The 12,836-nt window shown below is 41.6% G+C and overlaps 1 non-coding gene across 1 annotated transcript; it reads right to left on the bottom strand.

The window, feature by feature from the left end:
- Positions 1-1,436: 1,436 nt before the first annotated feature.
- LOC114005006 (U1 spliceosomal RNA) lies at positions 1,437-1,603 on the bottom strand. The gene has a single exon (XR_003546955.1). It is a non-coding gene; the product is annotated as a U1 spliceosomal RNA (small nuclear RNA).
- Positions 1,604-12,836: the final 11,233 nt, after the last annotated feature.

Raw genomic sequence — 12,836 nt, 5'->3', positions numbered from 1 at the left:
CACGATCAGCATGTGGCTTCCAGCTCCACCATCCAGTACAATACCAGTTGTGCCACAGGGGCTGGGCCCCACATTTTATATCTTTATTTTTTATTTTTTTAATTGCCAGAGAGTATGTATGCTTGCCAAAGAGAGACAGAGAGAGAGACAGAGAGAAATCACACACACACACACACACACACACACACACAAGTGGGGCATGGTCACACCACAATCTTCTCTCCTCCATTTCTCTACTATTCTCAGAATTTTAGTTACACACGTCCATGAACCCTGTGTGTTTTCCAAGCTGCTGGGGCTGAGACTTGAACTGTGGTTTGCTATGTGGAATCCAGCTCCCTTGAGCATGAGGCTATGGGGCTGGACTCCACATTTTATGTCTTTTTGCATTAAAAGGTAATGTATCTTACATTTTATTCATACAACAAATGTTAATGGACTGCCTATTCTATGCAAGTCTACACTCAAGTGGGGCATGGTCACACCACAATCTTCTCTCCTCCATTTCTCTACTATTCTCAGAATTTTAGTTACACACGTCCATGAACCCTGTGTGTTTTCCAAGCTGCTGGGGCTGAGACTTGAACTGTGGTTTGCTATGTGGAATCCAGCTCCCTTGAGCATGAGGCTATGGGGCTGGACTCCACATTTTATGTCTTTTTGCATTAAAAGGTAATGTATCTTACATTTTATTCATACAACAAATGTTAATGGACTGCCTATTCTATGCAAGTCCCAGAGGACTCAGCATAAGGCAGAAAAACAGCCTTGTTCCTACACTCCTCTATCCTGAAGAAAAACTTCAGCAATCAATCCCCTAAGATCTCCAATACTCTTGATAAATACTGTGGAAACAAAATATAGAGTCAGATTTGGGCATAATATAGGATCTGCCCCTTGGGAGTAGGATAGGTAGGTTAGGAAAGACTTCTCTTAGAAAAATACCTTAAACGGAGAACTTCAGGGTAAGCAGAAGTTGGTTGGGTAGAAGTAGTGGAGTAGAGAAGAATAGTCCAGACGAAAGAGAAATGACTGGGTACAGGTTCTCAGGATGGAAAGAGCTTCCAAGGAACTGAATGACGGTAACAGGGAGGTGAGGGAGAGAGACATGGGCACTGGGAGAGGTTACAGATGCAGACAAGGGACAGATTGTGCAAGTCCTGGAGATTTAAATCCTGTGGACCAGATTTCCAATTACATGTTCCTATCTCACAAAATTCCAAATCTGGATGAACTAATCCTACTTTCTTCTGCACCCAAGCAACAAAGCGCCGTTGGCGCAAGCACACAACAGGATGAGTGGCATCACTTTAAACTCACACTCAGTGACCCCCAATAGATCTTCAGCTCCCTGCAGGAGCAGATATTGGGCTGCTGGAATCTGAAGCTTACACGGTTTGGGAAGTTCTATTTTTTTCTTCCTCTTCTTTTTTAACCAGGGGAGAGCGTGAACACAGTCCTCTACTACCACAAATTATGCAGCCGAGTTTCCCTCATTTGGGGAAATCGCAGAGGTCAGCACACCCGCAGTGCCATGAGTGAGCCTCACTCTGGGGAAACCACCTACACACGCGATCATGGTGTTTCCCTGCCAGGTAAGTATGGGAAGTCCTTTTAAAGGAAAAGAATATACAATTACAAATACAAAATTAGGATCAGTATGTATTTCGAATGAGGAAATAAATCACCATCCAATTACTGAAGCTTTGGAGATCCAGATGCCTTTCCTCTAAGAGGTACAGGAGATTTGCCGGAAACCTCACACGCATTTGCTTCCTGAGTACAGCCTGACAACCTCTCCCCACTAAGACACTCCTCTCCCAGCAACTACCTGCTCACTGGGGTCTGTGCGATAAGAGGCTCCAAACTAAAGATGTCTGCGCTGACCCGTGTCTTAGTCTGTTTGATGTTAAGAGACAGGACCTTTGGAAGGTGTTTGGGGAAAGTAGAGCTATTATCAATGGGATTAGTGCCATTAAAGGACCATTAGGTGGCATGGTGATTAAGGCACTGGACTCCCATATAGCCATCTGCAGTTTGAGTCCCAGACCTTGCTTTTCACTTTCTCTCTCTCTCTGTCTTTTTCTCCATAGTGAGTGCATGTGTCCTATAGGAAATTAAATAATAATAATAATAAATAAAGCAATACAAAAAAGAAGCCCAAGAGCGCTTGTTTGTTCCTCTGCTATGTGCGCATGAAAGCACCATCCATGTGGAACACAGACACTTGTTAGGCAGTGAATCTATTAGTCTTTTATCTTGGACTTCCCAGCCTTCAGAAATGTGAGGAATAAATGTCTGTTGTTTATAAATTATCCAGTCTGAGATACTTTGTTATAGCAGCACAGACTCTCTCAAAAGAAAGGAGGGAAGAAGGAAGGAAGGAAAGAAGGAAGGAAGAAAGGAAGGAAGGAAAGAAAGAATAAAAGGAAGAAAGGAGAGAAGAAAAAATAATACAAAAGAGAAGAGAGATGGGGAGAAAAGGAAAGGAAAAGAGAAAAGAGGGGAGAGGAGAGAAGAAAGGAAAAGAAAAGGAAAAAGAAAAGCAAAGCTGGAGTCTGAGTGGTTGAGGTTTAGTGCTGGCCCCACAGTGATGATGTTAAGCACTGTGCATAGAAAGCTAACTCCCACATGATGTCCTGCAGGTTGAGTCCCAGCCTTGGCAGCTTGAGAAACTCACTGGGCAAGTGTACACACAAGCTGAAAAGCCTGATGGGATGGAGAAATGAAAGAGAAAGAATTGTGGCTTGATTGTGCCCCATTGAAGAGGAGGCTTTGCCTTTCACACACACACTCACCTCTGGCGATTTTTTAAAATTAAATTAAATTTAAAGGGGGGGGATACAGCAGATGGCATGGTGGTTAAGGTGCTGGATACTTCCACATGGGTGACCACGGTTTAAGTCCTGAACCTGGTGGGTTTGCTTTCTCTCTTTCTCTCTCTCCCTCTCTCTCTCTCTCTCTCTCTCTCCCTCTCTGTCAATTTTTTTTTAAAAAAAAGAATGAATAAATAAAATTAAGTAAATAATTTTTCAAAATAATTTTTTTAAAAGGATAGAGGTTTATATAGCTAATGGATGGTATGTGAAGTCCTAAATCATGAATGGTCTTGGTAGGATCCTAAGGCATGCAGGGCCTCACATGCAAGAACTCCTGCAGAGTATGTATCTATGTCCATGTTTGCATCTCCTTATAAACACATGAGTGTCTAACCGTGGCCACCCTCTCCTCTCTGGTTCTAATCTCTCCCCAAGGATCTCACCTTTCCACACCATAGTCAACTTAAGTTTTCACCCTCCAATTCTCATCACAACCAAATTCCAACACAAGAGTTTTGGAAGGACTCATTTAAACAACATGCAGCAGTGAGACACTTGAGATTTACTCCTTTAGTTATTTTGCAATATGCAATACATCGGGCTGACTCCATGGCCTGGTGGTTAAGACAGCCAGTTTCCACGTGGCCACCTGTACAGTTTGAATCCCGGACCTGATGGTTTGAAAAAACACACTGGGTACATGTCCATGCATGCACGAAATCCTGAAAGGAAGAAGACATGAAGGAATGGGATGGTAATGTGAATTCCTCTCTCCTTGCTCTGTCTCTCTCTAGTGAGTGCATATACCCTCTAGCACATGAAAAAAGAAATAAATATATAATACATTATTATGGACTACAGTCACACTGCTGTGTAATAAATCTCGAAACCTATTCTACCTGTGTATCAGAAACTTGGTGCCCTCTGACCTACAACTCTCTGTCTTGCTATAAGCAGTCAAGAGAAACCATACAGCCCTGTCCACACTCTGCCTAGAGATTTCTTCCAGCCAGGTTTTTGCTACTGGATAACAAGAATTGCTTTTCAGTTTCCAATACCATTTTCCTCATTTCCATCTGAGCCTTCATTGGAATATCCTTTACTGTTCATATTTCTTACACGCTCTCTTTAAAAAAAAACAACAACAAATTCCCCTTTTTGCTATACGGTGCATGCATTTGCTAGAAAGAGAAAGTGAGAAATCACCTTACGGGGGGGGGGGGGGGGGATGGTAACACCACAAACCCTCTCCTCTGTTCTCCTGGGATTTTGAGCTCATGTGCACATGTGCCCAGCATGATTTTCAAGTCACTGGGTCCAGGACTCGAACCACAGTTGACCATGTGGGAGTCTGGAGCCTTAACCACCACACCATAAGCTGGCCCTTCTTCACAGCCTCTTAAGTTGCCTCCACGATATGGTGGCTGTCTCTCTAGTACTCCTTTTCTGAGCCCTTATCTGCATCACCTTTAATTCTCTATTCTTTTAATGAGGTATGCACCTCCAAATTATTTCGGTCTCAGCCCATTACTCAATTCTAAAGCCACTTCCACATTTTTAGGTAGTGGTAGCTCACTTCTTGGAACCAATTTCTGTGTTAGCTCATCCAAGCCGGTACCAAAAGACTTTAGGCTGTGTATTTATAAAGAACAAAGATTTATCGCTCCGTGGTTCCGGAGGCTGAAAAGACAAGATCAAGACACCAACACCCTTAACATTTCTCATAGATTTTTATTTCTTTCTGTATCCTCACATAAAGGAAAGAACAAGCCCTTTTTATAAAAGCTCTCTAAAGAAGAAGAGATAGAGATATATAGAGAGAAACAGAAAGCATCCCCTCTCAACCCTCGTAAAATGGGGCATGGTCATGCTGCAATCATTTTTCCTCCTTTTCTGCACCCCATCAGGACTTTTGACATACACGCCTGGCTGTCATGTTTTTCAAGCCACTGGGGCTGGGATTCAAACCATGGTTGACTATATGGGATCTGGCTCCCATAACTACTGTGCTGTGGGGACAACCCAAGCCTTACATTTTTTTTTTTTAATTTGCTAGAGGGCATATGTGCTCACTTGATAGAGATGTGTGGGTAGGGGAGTGAGAAATCATCTCCCATTGGGATGATTTAAGGATCTTGGTCATGCATGTGTGCACACCCTGCATTTTTCTCAAGCCACTGGGTCTGGAACTTGAACGGCACAGTTGGCTACATGGGATATACTAATAGCTGCCTTAGCCCCATACCATGGGCTGGCCCACTCCCACCTCTCAATACCATCATGTTCGGATTATGTTTCAATGTATGAATTTTAGGAGAACACAAACATTCAGACCATAGCACTTGGCAATCTCACTTCTATTATCTGGACAGTTCACTTCCTTCTCCTCTGTAGTAACTTTTTGTTTTATTTTTAACAGGTTTATTGACATATCAGTCACATACCACAACATTTATCTTTATAATGTGTATACTTTAGTATTCGTAAAATTGTTCAGCCTCCCTATCTAATTTCAGATTGGTTTTTACCACCCCAAAACCCTATTCTCACTCTCCATGTACCTTTTCCTCCTGCCCCTGATAACCACTCTGTGACCTTGTACGTCTGTTGTTTTTTCACTTAGCGTAATGTTTCCAAGGTTTATCCATGTTTCACTTTATATTAGTATTTCTAACTCCTAGATAATATTCTATTGTTAAGTATACTACACTTTCTTTATCCATCGATAAGTTATGGACATTTGGATTGTTTTCAGGTTTTTTTTTTTTTTTTTTTTTTTTTTTTGCTATTATGAATGATGCTTGTAAAAATTCTTAAACCTTTTTCAGATTTCTCCCAATTCCAGACCTTCCGACTTTCTCATCAACTGGAGATTTTTCTTATTGTTTTTACCAGAAAACCAAAGTGCTCAGATGGACTCCTTTTCAGCTTATAGCCACCAAACTGCCAATTTATTCACTATCTCCACTTTCTTCCCTTCTATGTCTTTTTTTTTTTTTTTTTTTTTTGCTATTATGAATGATGCTTGTAAAAATTCTTAAACCTTTTTCAGATTTCTCCCAATTCCAGACCTTCCGACTTTCTCATCAACTGGAGATTTTTCTTATTGTTTTTACCAGAAAACCAAAGTGCTCAGATGGACTCCTTTTCAGCTTATAGCCACCAAACTGCCAATTTATTCACTATCTCCACTTTCTTCCCGCCTGCCTTAGGAGGGCAAATAAAAGAAATTGCCTTCCTCTCAAAGGCCACGCCCTGTACTCATGCTTTGGATTCACTCCCATTGCACCTTCCCAAGGACCTCACCTATGAATGGCCCCTTTACATTTATGTGCTCTACTGTCAATGTAATTCTACCACCTTTTGTGCATTTTTCATAACCTTTATTTACAAAAACAGGAAAAGAGCCAGATTTGGTCAAAGGGTTTAATTCCCAAATTTCGCTTTAATCACAATGACCTGATTGGATGTACATTCTCTCTCACACACACACACTGCATTTTTAATGGAACTGAACCATTACTATAGTATCTATTTATTTATTTATTTTTAAGTTTCGCCATAGGGTGCATGCACTCTCCAGAGAAAAACAGGGAGATGCAGAGAGAGGGGAAATGAGAAGTCACTCCGAGGGGGGACAGCCACACTACAGTCTCTTCTCCATTCTCCTGTGATTTGGGCTGGCTGGGGTGGGGGTGGGGTAGTAGATAATGGTGTCAAGACTCTGTTGGGGTTGCACTCTCTGTCTCACTCATGGAAGAAGTTAATTAATTAATTACTTAATTAGAAGAGCAGAAATTTTGTGAAGACATTTAACCAAAAATGATATACAGATGATAAGCATATCAAAAGATGTGCTCAAAATCACTAATTGTTAAAATATGAAAAGTATAATCACAATAGACACTATTAAATACATATTAGAAAGTCTAAAATTAAACAGACTGATTATATCAAGTACTGATGAGGAAGACTGAATAACTCAAATTTTCGTGCACCACTTCGGTATAGAAATGGAAATGACCTAAACATTTTCTTTCCAAATATTTATCTCTCGAAAATGAAAGTATTTATCTAGGCATAGACTTGTGTGCAAATATTCATAGTAGCTTTATTTTAAATAGCCCCAAATTGTAAACAACCCAAATGTCCGTTAACAGGTTAATGAATGAGGAAATTGTAATATAGCTATACAATAGAATACTACTGAGTAACATGAAGGAATGAATGAGTGGGACATGTAATGACAGAGATGACTCTCAGAATCCTTACGTTAAATGAAAGAAGCCAAACAAAAACCAGAACATATGTATAATTTCATTTATATAAAATGCTAGAAAATTCAAACTAATCTATTATGACAGAAGGTAGTTTGGTGCTCACCTGGGTTTGGGGATAGATATGTTTACTGTCTTGATTGGGTGAGGGTTTCGTGGTGTGTACATATGCCAACATTGATCAAACCAAACGCTTTATATATGTGCACATTATTGCGTGTCATTTATACCTCAGTAGATCTGCTTAAAAAATAAAGTTCACTCAATAGAAAAAAAGGCAAAGGACTTAAAGAGAAACTTTAGGTAAAGCTAATCTATGGAAGTCAGGAGAATGGTTATCTTGAGTGTGTGTGTGTTGTGCGGGAGGCGGAGAGGAACAAGGGGTTGCTCATGGAAGGGTGGTAATGTTGGTATCTTGGTCTGGGTGCTGTGGTTACATGGGTATTGCTTTTGGAATTCATCCACTTATCACTCATGTATATTTCTGTTTCTATGTTATACTTCAATAGAAAAACTTCTTTATAATAAAAAAGATGATATATACATCTGTGATCGTGGTGCAGAATTTTGTCACATGTTGTCAACTCTATTTCAGGATAAAGTTTCTGCCATTCCTATTCTGGGAGATAAATCCTCTCACTGTGCTTTTCCAGGTGGCAGAAAAATTTCCTCAGAAGTTTCTCAGAAAGCTGTTTATTGTTTTTATAAGTGAGGGATGTGCCTATTTTAGCTTCAAAGAAATCAGCAACCTCTTCCAGACAGGAAATTGCTTGGGAAATGCAATTAGACTGTTCAGAATGTTAATGCAGTTAGATCCAGGGGGGTGGTGCCTGGGCGTGCTAGCCAGATTGCCGGTTCAGTCCATGGGCTTCTTCCCTGAGAACTGCCTCCCTTCCCAAGCACTCCAGGGTGGACTCTGCCATCATGGTGTCACTCTCTGATGCTGTTATCTCTGGTGACAGCTGATGGCACCACTTGAACTATGGGAGAACAATGGATAAACCATGCCAAGCCAATCAGATTTGTTCTTGAAGAATTTGGAATTGGAGCAGAGACTCTTGTTAGTGAAAGGCTCTGCAACGGGGAGGTCTTGTTGCTCTCCAGAGGAGAGAAATGAGCTGTCTGCAGAGAGAGCGAGATACATGCTCATGATGCATCAGAAAGACTAAGAGGACACCCTGGGTTCAGTCTCCTGAGGGACCACAGTAGGGTTCCTGCCCTTTGAGTCTGTGAAATTCCATGTATTAATTGAAACCTATCTTCTTCAGCCTGGCTCTGTGGCATAGCGGCAACACACGGCCTTAGAGAAACCAGATTCTAACTGATGACTGCAGTTTGTTTGTTATGAATTGTTTTATTTATTATGATTATTTTTTAATTTGGCCAGAGAGAGATAGGAAGAGAAAGGGAAAGCAAAAAAAGGAAGCTGCCAGGTCTGAGACTTGAACCATGGTTGGCCATGTGGGAGTCCAGTGTCTTAACCACTACATTGCAAATCCCTGCCTGGTCAGCCTAAAAAAAATAATAAAACATGGGAAATATGAGAGTTTCCAAGATCCAACAAGCTGGAGAACTGGAGGAAATGGATCATGAGTGACCAGATCCTGTGGAGGGTGATCATTTCTCTTTCTCTCATGCACACAAGTTCTATCTTGATTTTTTTTTAAGAATTCATTTATTTAGCTTTTTAAATATTATTTATTTACCTATTTTAATTTTATCAGAAAGCAACAGAGAGAGAGAGAAAGGAAAGTGAAAAACAAGCCGCCAGTTCCAAGACTCGAATCATAGTCAGCCATGTGGGAGTCCAGCGCCCTTAACCTCTACGCCACCTGCTGGCCCTCTATCTTGAATTTAAAAACAATAAAACAGCAGACAAACCTCTCTTTTCATTTGATATAACCTAAGTGTACCCAAATGCTTCCTAGCTAAGCTACTTGGCAAGTAATAAATCTAAGTAAATGAAAACTGGGTTATGGTGGCAGCAGGGAAGAGTACAATCATTACAGAACCTAAGATTTGCAATAAAACTTAAAAGTTCTCCAAGCCCAACTTTTTCTTGGCTTCAGAAATACCTTCTCTGCGAAAGCATCTCCTTTTCTGCTTGACCACTTCAAGTCTTCTTTCTTCTCTCTTTCCTTTCCTGTGTTCTTTCTTAGTCTCTCTCCCTCCGTCCAACAAATGTCCATTGAATGCTTACAATGAGCTGTTCTGGGTGCTTGGCAAAGCAAAAGAAAAGGTTCTTTTTTTGGAGAGGTTTTTGCTATAGGGCGTATGTGCTCGCCAGACAGACAGAGAGAGACAGAGAGACAGAAAGCGAGAAATCACCTCCCCATGGGGGATGGCCACGCCGTAATCTCTTCTCCTCCATTCTCCTCTCGGGATCTTGGGCACGCACGCACACGCGCCTGGCGTGAGTTTAAGCCACCGGGTCCAGGATGCGAACCACGGTCGACTACGTGGGAGTCCAGCGACATAGCCATTACGCTAACTGCTGGTCCCAAAGCAAAAAAATTTTTAAAAAGACAAATCCTCTGTCTTCACGGAACTTGTACTCAAATGAAGAGGACCAGATAATAAACGAGAACATAGTGAAGGTGGTCCTATAACTCAGCAATTAAGTACTGTTCAGAGGAAACCAGAATCCACATAACTGACTGGGGTCTGAATTCCAGCCCTGGTGGCAACATGTCAGGTGTGTTCTACATACCCTGGATCCAGACAGGAAGAATTGGAGGAAGAAGGATTACAGCATTATCAGCTCTCATTGGGAGCTCCCCTTGGCAACTTTTTGTTCTCACGCACTCTCTCTCTCACATGCACACACGTGCTTTATTATGGATAAAGGGGAAAAAGTAAAGCCATCGACGTTAGTATTTTAGAAGGCAGTAAATCCTGAGGAAAAGAAAGTGAGTAGAATAAGGAGCATGTGTAGTAACGGTGGAGATGGAGAAAAGAGTGCAATTTAAAATTGGGTGACCCTCACTTAGCATATGTCATTTGCAGAAACTTAAAAAGATGATGAAAATAAGGACAGAGTGACTCACCAGGAGCTGGAGGGAACATTGTAGGAGATGTGGTTGGAGGTGTAACAGGGACCAGATCACGTGGAGCTTTGTAGCTAAATGCAAGGGCTTTGGTTCTGAGCAGAGACGTCCTCTGACTTTTGATTCACACAACTGGTTTCTGTTTTTAGACCAGATTAGAGGAGGGTGAGGGTCAGTGCAGGGACCGTGCAATTATTCCTACAGCAGTAAGTTCCATTGAGGCAACATCTGTGTTCTTGTCAGTTTCATCCACTGCTCTAATCTCTGGAGATTTTAAAATTTAATTACTTCTCTTAAAAAAAAATGCTTTACCTGATTATGAAAGATACCATATATGTCCCTAGTAGGATAACTGAAAACTTGCAAAAATGTAAGAATCATTCATATACCACATCCAGAGAAAACCACATTTTCAGTTTTATATAGCATTCTAATGATTTTATTATGCATATATTGATATATTTAATCCTCTTCCCCAGTAATTCTTCAGCTGTTTGACAGCAGATAATCATGTTTTCTTTCTTTCTTTTTTAAAAATTTGCTCTAGGGTGCAAGCCCTCACCAGAGTCAGAGAGAGAGAGAGAGAGATCACCTCCGGGGGGAGTATGGACACCCCGCAATATCTTCACCTCCATTCTCCTCTTGGGAATATGGGCACACACGCACATGCTCCCGGCATGGGCCCAAGACTTGAACCATGCAGTCTGTCATATAGGATCCACACCATGCCTTAATCACCACACCACCCACTGGCCCAATAATATTTTCTCTCATAAGTATTTCATTCTCTAAGTCAGGATTTCTTGTACTGAGATCAATAGATACATTCTAAAGGTTTAAGAACCTCTTGAAAGCATTAGCAAAATTGCATGGGTGTTTGTTGTGAAGAGGAAAGCATAAGTTTCTCTAGCTTCTCAAAGGAGCCTTTGACAATGAAAAAGGTTAAGAAACTGATATAGGAAATTTTTGGGTGCTTGCCCGCTACCAAATGACCTGATTAATCATCCCCTCTCAATTCACAGGAGTCAGTTTCCAGCAGCCATGTTTGTCTAACAAATTTCATCCATTTGGCCACGGTCAGTAGGGACGGGGGGTAGGCACTTGACCCCTGCCACACCAAGCACGATCCCTTGTATTGAGAATTTTGAACAGGGATTGAGAGAAAGCCCATTTCTGGCAACTGTACTATGGTATGGAGAAAGCTGCTCACACAGACAAAAAGGAATAAAGGAGAGGGGAAAAGCAGAGAGCCAAAACTCCAGTCTTCCCAGTGACATTCCATTTCTTGGCTCTCGCCCTTTCTAAAGCTCAGCTGTATTCCTATCCTTGGATTCTATGAGACACTCCTGTTTCCAGGGGTGATATTCAAAATATTTGAAGTTAGTCCTCTATGGGAACCAAGACTCAGATCAGATGCCTGAGATAAACAACTTCATGTAGCCATACCTATGCATCTCATTTGAATAGGAGCCATGTCTATACCATTCGGACTTAGACCCCCCCCCCACCTTTGCCTAAACCAACTGAGTTATCCATTGAACCAAAAGAGTTTTAAATGATATAGAGCCACTGCTCTGGTCAAAACAGTTGCCCTAACAATTCCTTGTGCAAGGAGAGCCCAGATCTTTCTGTCCTGGTCCACTTCCCCTGAGTTTGTCTGTGGTTATGAATGACCCTTTTGTAGAAGGGAGGTCACAACTGAGTAGTCAGCTGTTGCCTGACCAGTTGAAGGCGAGTATATTGAGATTATTGCCTTCGTGATTTGGACACAATCCTATTAATGCAGCCCACGAGAGGATTAACTTTCAGAGCAACTAAGTCACATCACACTGAACTTATGACCAACAAATACAGCCAGGTCTTTTCACATAAAATGATCAAGCTATTTTTTTCCATCATCAGTATTTAGGAGATGATATTTGGAGCCCAAACTCAGAGCTGTTAAATTGTACTCTGTTGCTCTTAAACAGCCTTCCAAAACTCTCAAAAGCTTTTGAAAGTCTCCATTGTACTGGCCATCTCTTCTAGCTTTGTGTCACCCACAGATCTGAAAGCTTTGCTCAATTGCACTCTCACATGCTTAGACTTGTTTGAAGCCAAGTCAGGGGTTATGCTCAGTCAGTAACTGGAGTCCCAGCTGGATATCAGATCCTGCCCAGCACTGGGAAGGCTGGATTGTGGTCAGACAACAGAGCTGGCAATAGGCTTTCTTGTGAAAGGCACCAAGAGTGTTTTATTTGGTGTCAGAAATCTGTAGCCAGGAGTAAAGTTGAATTGCGAGCCAAATGAAGTAACTACTGTTGGGACAATTGCAGATATAAATGTCAGCAACCCGAGAGGGGAACTCAGTTCTACTGATGGAGAACTCAGCCCAGAGCTGCTCATCTACTTGACTGAGTGTCCTCCACTGTGTCATTGGCCTCACTAACAGCATCTCCTGGAGCATAGGAAGCACCCTCCCCCTCATCTTTCCTCCAAGTTGATACAGATGTGATCAGGACAGCGGTAAGACTAAAACCTCCAAAGTCAGGATTTAGGCCTATAAATCTACAAAGAGTGGAAGCCAGGAAGCATGAGGGAAAACGAGATGCCAAGCCAAATAGGAATGAGATCCAAGTTCAGTATGAGAATCCAGAAGCACCTGCAGGAGGTAACTGCTGGTGTTTTGCCGCAATGAGGATGTTATTGGTGCC

This window comes from Tupaia chinensis, unplaced genomic scaffold (genome assembly GCF_000334495.1).
Source record: "Tupaia chinensis unplaced genomic scaffold, TupChi_1.0 Scaffold000064_1, whole genome shotgun sequence".
Taxonomy (NCBI): Eukaryota; Metazoa; Chordata; class Mammalia; order Scandentia; family Tupaiidae; genus Tupaia; species Tupaia belangeri.
Note: the sequence above shows the minus strand (reverse complement) of the source record. Positions and strands in the feature narration are given on the sequence as shown.